General features: G+C 43.6%; 1 long non-coding RNA gene across 1 annotated transcript; it reads right to left on the bottom strand.

Annotated features, from left to right (window-relative positions):
* Nucleotides 1-8,698: 8,698 nt before the first annotated feature.
* LOC145431419 (uncharacterized) lies at nt 8,699-11,198 on the bottom strand. The gene is made up of 2 exons (XR_013911725.1): nt 9,949-11,198; nt 8,699-9,770 (listed from the first exon to the last, which is right to left on the bottom strand). It is a non-coding gene; the product is annotated as an uncharacterized LOC145431419 (long non-coding RNA).
* Nucleotides 11,199-12,085: the final 887 nt, after the last annotated feature.

The raw sequence follows: 12,085 nt of genomic DNA on the forward strand, positions 1-12,085 counted from the left end.
ATTTATGCTGTTATCAGTGTTTGCGATGATAGCATGGCTGTGGTGTCACATCAATGTATGCGCTTGGTGTTTGCTGATATCAAACTGTAGCATTAGGACCACTGAGTTAACCTTTGTAGTGATACTCACTCCTTTTTATTTAGACCTGGTTTGATTCTGGGATAGTTGAATATTTGTATATAATCCCTGCAGCTGTCAGACTCTATAACAGGGGTCACCAGCCTTTATTAAAACAGAGTTAGATAAAACTGAACAGTTTGGTTCATCTCTAGTTACATGGTTCTATCTTGATAAGCTGTCTTATCACAGATTAAGTTTTCAAAAATATTAATGATTTAAGCAAGGAAAGGGCTACATGTCAACATACAACTCTTTATTTCTATTAATATCTCACTTCATTCCTACCTGATTGACATGTTTAGGAATTATGAGTGATTGGCACACTGTAGTTGTGAAAGTTGCTACCAATCAAATTATGATATGTTAACGTTAAAACAAAACACAACTGTTTTAGATATTATCTAATATACATTTTGTAATTATCCTTATAATTACAAAATGTTTTATGTAAGATTTAAGTTTTTTTGATTTAAATCTGACATCACAAAAGTATTTTGGAATTTGAATAATGTATTTTGTAACTGCAGTACACATAATACTGATTTTGAACAATTTTGTCCAGGTTCCTTGTCACCGCGGACTCCTTCAGGACCAAGCGTTCAGTTACAGAGTCGGTGTGTCAGATCACCCCCCAGGCAGCGACGGCCATCTGGGACTGTCTAGTGGACGACTTCATGGCTGTCCCTTCACCTGGAGACTGGCGGTCCATCACAGAGGGATTCCAGGAGCGCTGGAACTTTCCTCTGTGCTGTGGAGCTCTGGATGGGAAGCACATCCAGACAAAGGCACCCCATATATCATATAGGAGACACACACATTGATATACACTAAATATTTATTTCATTTCTTTTGTGTGGTGCCCAAATTTATGCACCTGCTTGATTTTGTTTAAACAATTATTGCACACTTTCTGTAAATCCAGTAAACTTCTTTTCACTTCTCAAATATCACTATGTGTGTCTCCTGTATGATGTATTTAACTGACATTTTTTATTGTAACAACCAACGATTTATACAAGAAAATGTCTATTAACAAGGTTGCCCAAACTTTTGCATCCCACTGTATTAGTATATTTTGTCTTTAGTATAATATGAAATAAATTCTACATGTGTCAAGTCGTGTGCCAACATTTGCTGTGTAGTAGAACTGAGACATTAGTCATTATAAAAATTTATTTGAAATAATATTAGAATTCTCAAACAGAAAAACATTAAACATAAATATATAAAATATAAGTATTTACAGAGAGACAGGAATAAAAAGGACCAGCTGCTCTCCAGAGCAGGAACAAGGCTGAGGAGGAAATGTGTTGCCCCCCTGGTGTGACAGGTGCCTGGGAGGGGTGCGATCCTAGATCCTGCAGCTGTGTATTGAAATAAAGAGGCACAGATCATGAACTTGTTTACGTTTCAACTGCAGGATTTATTCAGCTCATCAACAGGGGAACAAATCATTAATCGCCTCTCATAAGACCCAGCAATTCTTTGTAACGTGTGGCATAACAGCTGTCAGCGCATTGTCAAAAGTACAGGAATAACCTTGCCGAGTATACATTAACCATCATAAATATAGATAACATTGGCTCGCAGTGACCAGGTTGCCTCAGCCTTTGTTCCGGTTACACATACATATCACTGCATCAAGAAATACAATGTACTGTAACTCACAGTATAACCATTCGTATACAGCACATGAGCAGCTATGCAAGCATTAATTACAGCCTTTGCATCCTGTCTTACTTCAACAAGACATATAGAGAACACACAACTGAGAACGTGCCTTAGCATCGCTACGGTACTTGAGGCTCACTTCCCCCGCTAGCCAGTCCATTAGCCTAGCACGATCACGTTCACATCACGATCTCATTCAAAACACAATACTTAAACAGTACTTAACTTATAACGGTATACTTTCATTCACGAGTTCACAACAGTCTTATTGCTTCTACTGTGTTACCTATTAGTCATTTTGAGGACTAGTAACCCACCTGTGTATTGAAATAAAGAGGCACAGATCATGAACTTGTTTACGTTTCAACTGCAGGATTTATTCTGCAGATTTGCCTCCCAGGGGGGTTTACGCTCCTCCTGGCCGCTATGCGCCACCTAGTGGTATTTTTTAAGTAATGCCATGGAAGATGTAAAGTGTAATTAGAAAATACTGATTTAACACTGAACGACATAACAAAGACCAAAATACAACTGGGGTGTTCCCTCCACTTCCCTGTATGAAGACACAAACTGAACCAACATCCCCACAAGTCTTTTTATCTCTTAATTTTTTAACTATTAGTGTAATCCAGATTTACCAGCCACACATTTCAACTTAACACATATGTTAACCTTTTACACTCTCCCCTTTTTTTTTTATATAGGTCTCCTGACTTTTGTCATGTTAAGGGATGTATGTTTCTAGTTACTGTGGTTGAAGGTAACAGGTGTCCAGGTATGGATGTGGGTATGTGAAGTATGGGAGTGGAAGAGTACTGGGAATACCCTGCAGAGGGTATGTGGGCAGGAGAGAGTTCACCCCTGCATTCCATTGCTGGTATGATGGTTGTCCCAGGGTGTTATAGGTGAACATCTCTCTCGGCCTGGCAGTCCGCTGCGTTCTCCTCGAAATCTCTATTTCTTCCGGTGGTTTATTCCCATCAACTGTTGGGTTAACTGGTGGCTTGGTACACAGGTCTGGCTCAGTGTGATGTTCGTCTTCCAGGGCGGCGTCCTCCAAAGCTCTGTAGTGTCTCTGTGGTACATTATCGCCCAGTTCTGGGATGTTAGTTTCCTCCACGACGGAAGGGTGGAATTCATGAGCTGTGGCTCTTAGTCTTTGCTCAACCTGAGGATGGTGTACTGTCGGTGGTTGTTCTTTCTCTCTAAATCGCAGCCTGTAACATGGAATCTTTTGGTAAGAGTATTCTTCATCAGAACTGTCTGTGTTTTGGTCATGTGTGTCAACAACTGCCGTTTTCTGTTTTGTTACCTTGTACGGTCTCTCTTCAGGTTGTGAAAGAGGAGTTTCCTCCAGGGGCAGTTCATTTACTGGAAGCAGTAGGTTCCTGTGGAGTACTCGCACTGTTTTGGGACCCTTTTCAGGCTGTACTCGGTAAACCGGTCCATTGTCGACTCTTTCCACCACACGGTGCACTACCTGCTCCCAGTAAGCCCGCAGCTTGCCGGGTCCACCACGTTCTGACAGGTTTCTCACGAGCACTCGGTCGCCTGGACAGAGAACAACACCTCTCACTGCACGGTCCTATTGTCTCTTGCCCTTAGCAGAGGATTTCTCACTGTTTTTTGCTGCCATTTCATATGCAAAACGCATCTTCTTTTCCCATTTCTGTGCATATGACTGTCGATCCGATGTTTCAGGATTTCTTTTGGGCGGAAACAACAAGTCCACAGGCAAACGTGGAGATCGGCCATATAGAAGAAAAAATGGGGAGAACCCAGTGGCCTCATGCCTTGTACAATTATAGGCATGTATAACATGAGCCAGATGGTCTTTCCACTGAATCTTTTTCTCCTCCTCCAGAGTACGCAACATTTGAAGGAGGGTCCGGTTAAGTCTCTCTACTGGATTGCTTTGCGGGTGATATGGCGTTGTTCGTGAATGACCAATACCAGCCAGCCGTTCTAACCTGCTGAACAAGGTATTCTCAAACTCCCTCCCCTGATCGTGGTGGAGTTTCTCTGGGTATCCAAAGCGAGGGATAAAGTCATGGAATATTTTGTCAGCTGCGGTTTTCCCAGATTTATTCCTTGTTGGATACGCCTGGGCAAAGCGTGTAAAGTGGTCGACAAGAACAAGAATGTACTCATAGCCCTGACTTTGCTCTAGGTGTAGGTAGTCAATACAAAGCAACTCGAGAGGACTGCTGGTGGTTATATGTTCCATCGGAGCTCTTTGGGGAAGATTAGGACGTTTCTGTTTAATACAGACACACCTTTTGTTTACATAGTCCTCTATGTCATCCTGCATGTTGGGCCAGTAAAACCGTTCCCGGGCAAGGTGTGTTACTTTATCGGCGCCAACATGACCCATGTCATTGTGAAGTGCTTTCAGCACCAGGGGCTTTAGCTTTTCAGGAAGCACAAGTTGTTGATGCTGACGATTCAGTCGATACAGTATTGCTTCCTCCACCACTAGCTTCTTCCATTCGTAAAGCAGTCTTTTCGTTTGTTTGCTCATTTTTCTCTTATCCCTTTCATTAGGAGTCCAGTTTCTGAGCTTTAGCGAAAGCACCTCCTTTATGGCTGTATCATCCTGCTGTGCTGCCTGAATATCTGCAGATGTAATATTGGAAATACTCTCAGGTGGCACAGTGTCTGCATTTCCCCTATTCACCTGTAAGGCTGCTGCCCCGGGCACCTCATCTCCCTGCCTTGCTTTGCTTCTTTGCCATGCTGTGGACACAACCTCTGATGACATAGTCTCTGTGTGATCTGCCATTCTGTCTTGGAGTTTTACTGGGTACCTTGACAGGGTGTCTGCATCTATATTCAGCTTCCCTGGTCTGTATTTGATGTCAAAGTGGAAGTCAGCTAGCTCACCAACCCACCTATGTCCAACGGCGTTTAGTCTGGCAGTGCTCAGAATGTATGTTAAGGGGTTGTTATCAGTGTAGACTGTGAATGTCGGGGCATAATACAAGTAGTCTCGAAACTTATCACAGATGGCCCACTTGAGTGCTAAGAACTCGAGCTTACCAGAGTGAAGGTGATAGTTTCTCTCAGCCGATGTCAGTGTTCTTGAGCCATATCCGATGACACGTAACTTGTTTTCCTGACTCTGGTACAGCACTGCACCTAATCCGTCACCTGATGCGTCTGTGTGTAGAATGAATGGAAGGTTGAAGTTTGGGTATGCTAGGGTGGGTGGAGTCGTCAGCACATCCACAAGTTTAGCCAAAACAGCCTGGTGCTCTGCTGCCCATCTGATGGGTGTTTTTGATGGCAGCTGTCCTTTTTCTTCCTTCTTAGCTCTGCTTTTGTTTCCATTTGTCTCATGTTGATTGTTGTTTTTACCTTTGTCAGGATTGCTAGGTTTCTGGAGAAGTTCAAACAGCGGCTTGGCCAACCGGGAAAAGTCTTGAATGAAGGAGCGATAGTACCCCAGGAATCCCAGCAAGGACTTAACATCTCCAACAGTGTGAGGCACTTTATCTTTCAGAGCCATGACGGCCTCCAAGTCCTTTGGATCAATCTTAACTCCATCTGCTGATACTAAACGTCCAAGATAACGAACCTCTCTTTTGAACAACTCACACTTCGCAGGTCTCAGTTTGATTCCGTGTTCTCTCATGCGGCCCAGAACTTGTCTGAGGTGGTTGACATGTGCCTCAAAGGATGTAGAATAACACAACACATCATCAAGATATGGAGCACAGCACTCATCTCTAATTCCGTCCAGCACTCCCTCCATACACCTTTGGAATGCTGCAGGTGCATTTGTCAAACCAAATGGGATTCGAATCCATTCATAAAGCCCCCACGGTGTGCTGAAAGCTGTAAGGTGTCTGGATTCCTCGCTTACAAACCCTTGGTGATATGCGCTTCCTTGATCTAATATCGAGAACCATGTGTTACCACCCAGGTTGTCAAGTAAGTCCTGTATGCGCGGCAAGGGATGACGATCTGCGACTGTTTTTTTGTTCAGTCCCCTAAAGTCCACACATAGCCGCAAACTCTGGTCCTTCTTACGGGCACAGACAACTGGAGAGGAGTAAGAGGACACAGATTTGCGGATCCAACCTCTGTCTAGGAGATTCTTTACATAGTCTTTAACCTCCTGGTACAAAGGCTTAGGGATAGAGTTATAGCACTTTTGGACTGGATTGTTGTCGGTTACATTAATCTTCAGCTGCAAGTTGGGTATGCAACCTATGTCTCCCTCCCCTTTAGCAAACACATCAGATTCCTCAAAGAGCATCTGACGCACAACTTCCTGCTGCTGCTGATCAAGATGCTCCAAGTTAACAGGAGGATGCCATTTTTTTGATGTATAAGTCTCTGGGATACTGTTGTGACTGGCTTGGCTACCCTGCGTGGTACGTATATGTGTATCAGTACTTGACTGCCCTGACTGCTGATAAGGGGGACCAAAATCAATCGGCCTGCTGTCTATGATTCCTTCTATGCAGCCCAAGGCCATCCTTGGTGGCAAGAAGATATCATGTTTGGTTGAATTGCAGACTGGGATTTTTACAGTCTTAGATGCACCAGGAGACACATTAACTAAAGCAGGAAATAAATCCAGTCCATCTGGGACATCTCTTTTTAATGCTGGTTCAAATAACATTGTCCCCTCCTCAGGCCAACCCCTGATATGGCATTTCACTTGACATATTTGGCCACTAGGAACTGTGAGACCTCTCTTTCCTAATCTGATCATCTCATTCCTAGTTTGTTGGCCCGTTGGGGTTTCGCTGACAACAGAAACAATTGTTTCAGCAGTATCTCGATGGAGTTTTAATGCCTCTGCTAGCAAATCACTTAACATGACACTCCCTGATCTTTCCAGACTTTCAAGGATGAGCTCCTCTATCACATTGAAACCTAGTAACAAACCGTTCACACAGCTCTGACTCACTAGCATGGGTACGTGTATGGCTATCTGGCCATGTTTTTCACTTCTGATTTCCACAAGTACCTCAGCCCAACCCTCAAAGGGGACATCCGTCCCATTAGCTGCTGTTATTCTGAGTGGATCATTTGGCAAAAACTCTTCAAGCGACCTGACTTTTGTGTCTGGTAGGTGCTTCTCTAGCCACGACTTTGCCATTATCGTGACCTGAGCACCACTGTCCAGTAGCACCTCAGTTGGTACCCCATTAAGGTGACAGGTAAGCATACACCTTTTGCCTATCAGTCGAGCTACACGGTTTCCTTTCCCCGCTCTCTTCCTTAGGAGTGGCTGATTATCAGTTGGAGTCCTGCTCTCATGGTTTGTTACAATGGTTTGGGACCCTGGCTCTTGTCTGATCACTGGTGGTCCCTCCCCAGTGACCCTCTGATGTTTCCCGATTTGTTCTTGGACAGACAGCCCACCGCCCGGTGTCCCTCCTGGCCACACCGGAAACAGTGGTTACAACTGGCAATCCCTTGGGTTATACAGGGCCTGCATTTTCCTTTCACAGAGGACTTGGATGGTTGGGCAGTATTAAGTGAGCTGACCTGTGTGGACCCAGAGGGACTTCCCTCTGAAGTGAGAGCCTTCTCAATAGCCTTGGCCAAAACAGACACCTGTGCTGTTAGTTCATGCAGGGCTGCTCGTTGTGCCTGAACTTCAGCTTGGGTTTGCAGGACGGTGGCTTGGACCTCGGCTGGAGGCTGAGCTGCGGGTTGTCTTTCACCCTGCTGCATGGCACTAACTGTGACTGCTTTTGCTTTCTGTGTCTGACCTAGGCGAGTCTGTCTCTCAACTTCTTCACTAACTGACTTGGTCATTATCTCTAGAATAAAGTCATCAGCACAACTCATGTTAGAAATGAGAGGCCTTAGGTCTCTTCGGACATGAGCGTATTTCTCACTCATTCCCTGATACAATGAGTGAAGAAATACTCCTTGAATCAGTTGACTGGTATATTGGAACTCTGAGCTACTCTGCTGAGAAGCAAACATCACACGCTGTTTTAGCCCCATTAGCCGGTACATGTACTGATGTGGACTTTCTCTGTCCTGTTGTTTAGCATTGCTAAGCTCCTGAAATAGCTCTGCACTGCTCTTGTCTCTCAGGTGTGCTCTGAGGAACCGTTTGAGCTCAGCCACCGTTAATCCAGGTTTGGTCATTAGCATATCCTTAAATGTACCTGGTTTAATAATCTTTAGGACAGTTCGGATTATCTCTGCTTCTGTAAAATTCTCAGCTAGCCCTTCATCAATCTGTCTACACAGAGAGCTATAACTAACATCTGAATCTGAGTCAGAAATCTGTCCACTGTGGAGCTTGAATTCTCTACGAGGCAGGAGCGCTGCAACATCTGCCAGTTTTATAACATCAGTTACTTGACTGGTTACCATGCAGGTTCTATCTGCGTTCACACTAACTACTGAAGGTGTTACCACAGAGTCTGTTTCTGCACCCAGCTCACAGTCCTCATCTGCAGCCACCGGAGGTCGTTGCAGGTCAGTGATGAAGTCGTTGAATACTAGCAGGCGAGACATGCCTTGGTCCTCCTGACTTGCCAGCCGGTCACTTTTCAAAAAGTCGACAATGAAGTCATAGAGTTCCACCTCTGTTGCATCATCTCCTGGTAGGTCATCTTTCACCTCATCCTTGATGGTGTCTACAAGCTTGTACAACACCTCTGTCTTAGCAGTGTTAATAAGCTCATGAAGCTTTCTCTGTATTCCTCGTCGCAGCTCCTGCACAGCCGCCATTCTGGTACCACAGATGGAGCAGACGTAGCACGTTGGTCTTAGTTTATTACTTTATGATTAGCTGCCGTCAAGAGGAGGCACTAATCCTGGACGAGCCCCCACGATTGTTGCCCCCCTGGTGTGACAGGTGCCTGGGAGGGGTGCGATCCTAGATCCTGCAGCTGTGTATTGAAATAAAGAGGCACAGATCATGAACTTGTTTACGTTTCAACTGCAGGATTTATTCAGCTCATCAACAGGGGAACAAATCATTAATCGCCTCTCATAAGACCCAGCAATTCTTTGTAACGTGTGGCATAACAGCTGTCAGCGCATTGTCAAAAGTACAGGAATAACCTTGCCGAGTATACATTAACCATCATAAATATAGATAACATTGGCTCGCAGTGACCAGGTTGCCTCAGCCTTTGTTCCGGTTACACATACATATCACTGCATCAAGAAATACAATGTACTGTAACTCACAGTATAACCATTCGTATACAGCACATGAGCAGCTATGCAAGCATTAATTACAGCCTTTGCATCCTGTCTTACTTCAACAAGACATATAGAGAACACACAACTGAGAACGTGCCTTAGCATCGCTACGGTACTTGAGGCTCACTTCCCCCGCTAGCCAGTCCATTAGCCTAGCACGATCACGTTCACATCACGATCTCATTCAAAACACAATACTTAAACAGTACTTAACTTATAACGGTATACTTTCATTCACGAGTTCACAACAGTCTTATTGCTTCTACTGTGTTACCTATTAGTCATTTTGAGGACTAGTAACCCACCTGTGTATTGAAATAAAGAGGCACAGATCATGAACTTGTTTACGTTTCAACTGCAGGATTTATTCTGCAGATTTGCCTCCCAGGGGGGTTTACGCTCCTCCTGGCCGCTATGCGCCACCTAGTGGTATTTTTTAAGTAATGCCATGGAAGATGTAAAGTGTAATTAGAAAATACTGATTTAACACTGAACGACATAACAAAGACCAAAATACAACTGGGGTGTTCCCTCCACTTCCCTGTATGAAGACACAAACTGAACCAACATCCCCACAAGTCTTTTTATCTCTTAATTTTTTAACTATTAGTGTAATCCAGATTTACCAGCCACACATTTCAACTTAACACATATGTTAACCTTTTACAAATGCTCCATTGGAGACTGGTGTGGACTCTTCAGGGACACCAGGGTGGCCAGCTCCACCACCGATGGACCGTCCTGGGACCCGTCCCTCATCTGCCTCGGAGCCGTCCTCCCCTGTGGGCCTGTAAAACAGCACAAAACACAAAGAAATGAGAAGGCTGCTACTGGATTTTAATTTCAACATTGAAAAAAACAAACAAACCAAAAACAGGATATGATCAGATTGGTTGTAGATATTTAGTAAAGGTGATCACAGGCAATCCCACCGACTAAAAAGGTATCAGTGTTTGCTGTACATACCTGTGGGTGCAGCAGCAGGAGCTCAGGGACTGGGCAGCCAGGAGAAGCAACTGTGGATGCTCTGCTTCATCAGTTGGTTCTATCAATACAGTATTAAATGTTAACAGGTTGAATATAATAATCATAGAGTAGACAGTGGTCCCTCATTTATTGCAGCAGGGGTTCTCCGAATAACTAGCCCCTGGCCACGCACTTTATACACTTTTTTCCACACACACACATGAACATTGGTCACAGTTCCCACAATTGATTCTCAAAGTGCAAACCTTTGTAGATTGCAAAACGTAAAAGTATTATTATGCCGCCGTTTGTCTTCATCTGCCCACCACTTTCGTGCGCCTTTTTCCCTCGCGGTGCAGGTGTCTATTTCCGAATGAGGCTCATAGTTATGGGTGTTTTTGTGCTGTTTTTTCTATTGGACGTGATGGTTATCAAAACCAAACATGATAAATTTGGCAAGCGCAGGAGACACGACACGGAGCAGATTTGTCAATCAGGCTGCAGAATGCAATGCTGTACGGTGCAAAAAAAAGAAAAAGAAAATAAAAAAAAAGAGGCAGTGACGGATGAACAGCGGGACCACTGTGTGCTGTTTATTAATAAACAATAAAATATATTCTTAAATGACAACATGCCTAAAAGCAGAACGGTATTTGTACATCAGTGGGAAAATAGCGGTGGCTTGCTAGCTTTTGTGCGGCTTCCCCGGGTCAGTGAAAACTTTAGAGAAAACTTAAGAGAAATGAATGAACTTACCAGGTTGCCCGATCTCTTTACATATCTTCCTCCAAGCTCGGTCCTTTATATTCCTGTCTCGGTCCAGAAAGCAGCTGGTGTCATACGGCTCCGGGTTGTTTGCTACGGCATTGATTAGCCTTCCTTCTATTGAAGAATAACCTTAATCAACCTTAACAAGCATCCTCAGATAGAAGGCACAGCACCACAAATTACCCAACTAAGCTGTAAAAACAGATAAGGAAACCCTAATGGACATAATACACCCCTTCCATTGCCCAAGGACAGATGCCATCCACTCCTCCAATGAATCATCAATTCCAAATATTCATGCATTTATTCTATTCTATTTATTAATTTTCTTAAATGATGTCCTGAATCTTCCCAGGGCTCTAGTTACAGAACCATCTGGGATCATGTTATTGGGAATGAAAGTGCAGCACATATCTCCAGATATTACACATACCCTTTTTACCCACTAGGTGTCAATTCTTTATGCTTCTTTTCCCTCTTTGGCCCTCTGTCCCCCTTTAACGGGTGGACCATGTATGGGATGACTGTCTAAAAGCACTTGGAAAAGGCAGAATCCCATGTAAAATTAGCGCAACAAACTCTATTTTCATTACTGAAAATAACTGTATTTTTATGAGAAAGTTATTTCCTGTTATTTTACGGTAGTATTTTGGCGCCCCAGCTGCCGGAATATTACAGTTTTTTTAAGATGTTTTTTTAACAGTGTGTTTAACTGTAATGAAGGTCAAAAGCCCCTCAGACAGAGGTTCTAGTCTGAGCACAAAGGTGATTTTAATGTGATCAAACAATGAAATTACCTATAAACAAGTTCAATGAATGTGGCAATATGAATCATAATACGCAAATGTACAGAAATATACAGTTAACAGTTGGTTTAAATAATAATGGATTGCATGCCCTGGGACAGACTGACAAAGGCGAGGCTGCCATATCACACCATCGGCCCCTCTGGCCATCACCAGTAGGCGGTAGGTGAAGAGTCTTGACCACGGACACAACGACCGAGAGTGTCCGAGCCGGGGCTTCAACCGGCAACCTTCTGATCACAAGGCGAACTGACAACTCTTGAGCCACGATCGCCCTAAATAGCAATGATAATAATAATACTTATGTGATGTAACACAAGCTTATAGGAATCATGTTATATACTTTCCCATAGCATTACATTTGAATTCAACAGTTCAGTCTTTCAAATAACAGACAGATATTTGTGAAATCATGGTACATTTGTGAATGTATTTTAACAATCTGAATATACTAAATTCTAAAGAATTCTTTATTTTGATGCACGGGGCTCTTGTGGTCCTCCATAGGAGTGAGCTTTAGAGTACGTGACCTCACATTTAGTTTCACCCTTTGAAACTAGCTG

The sequence above is a fragment of the Astatotilapia calliptera genome, chromosome 10 (genome assembly GCF_964374335.1).
Source record: "Astatotilapia calliptera chromosome 10, fAstCal68.1, whole genome shotgun sequence".
Lineage (NCBI taxonomy): Eukaryota > Metazoa > Chordata > Actinopteri > Cichliformes > Cichlidae > Astatotilapia > Astatotilapia calliptera.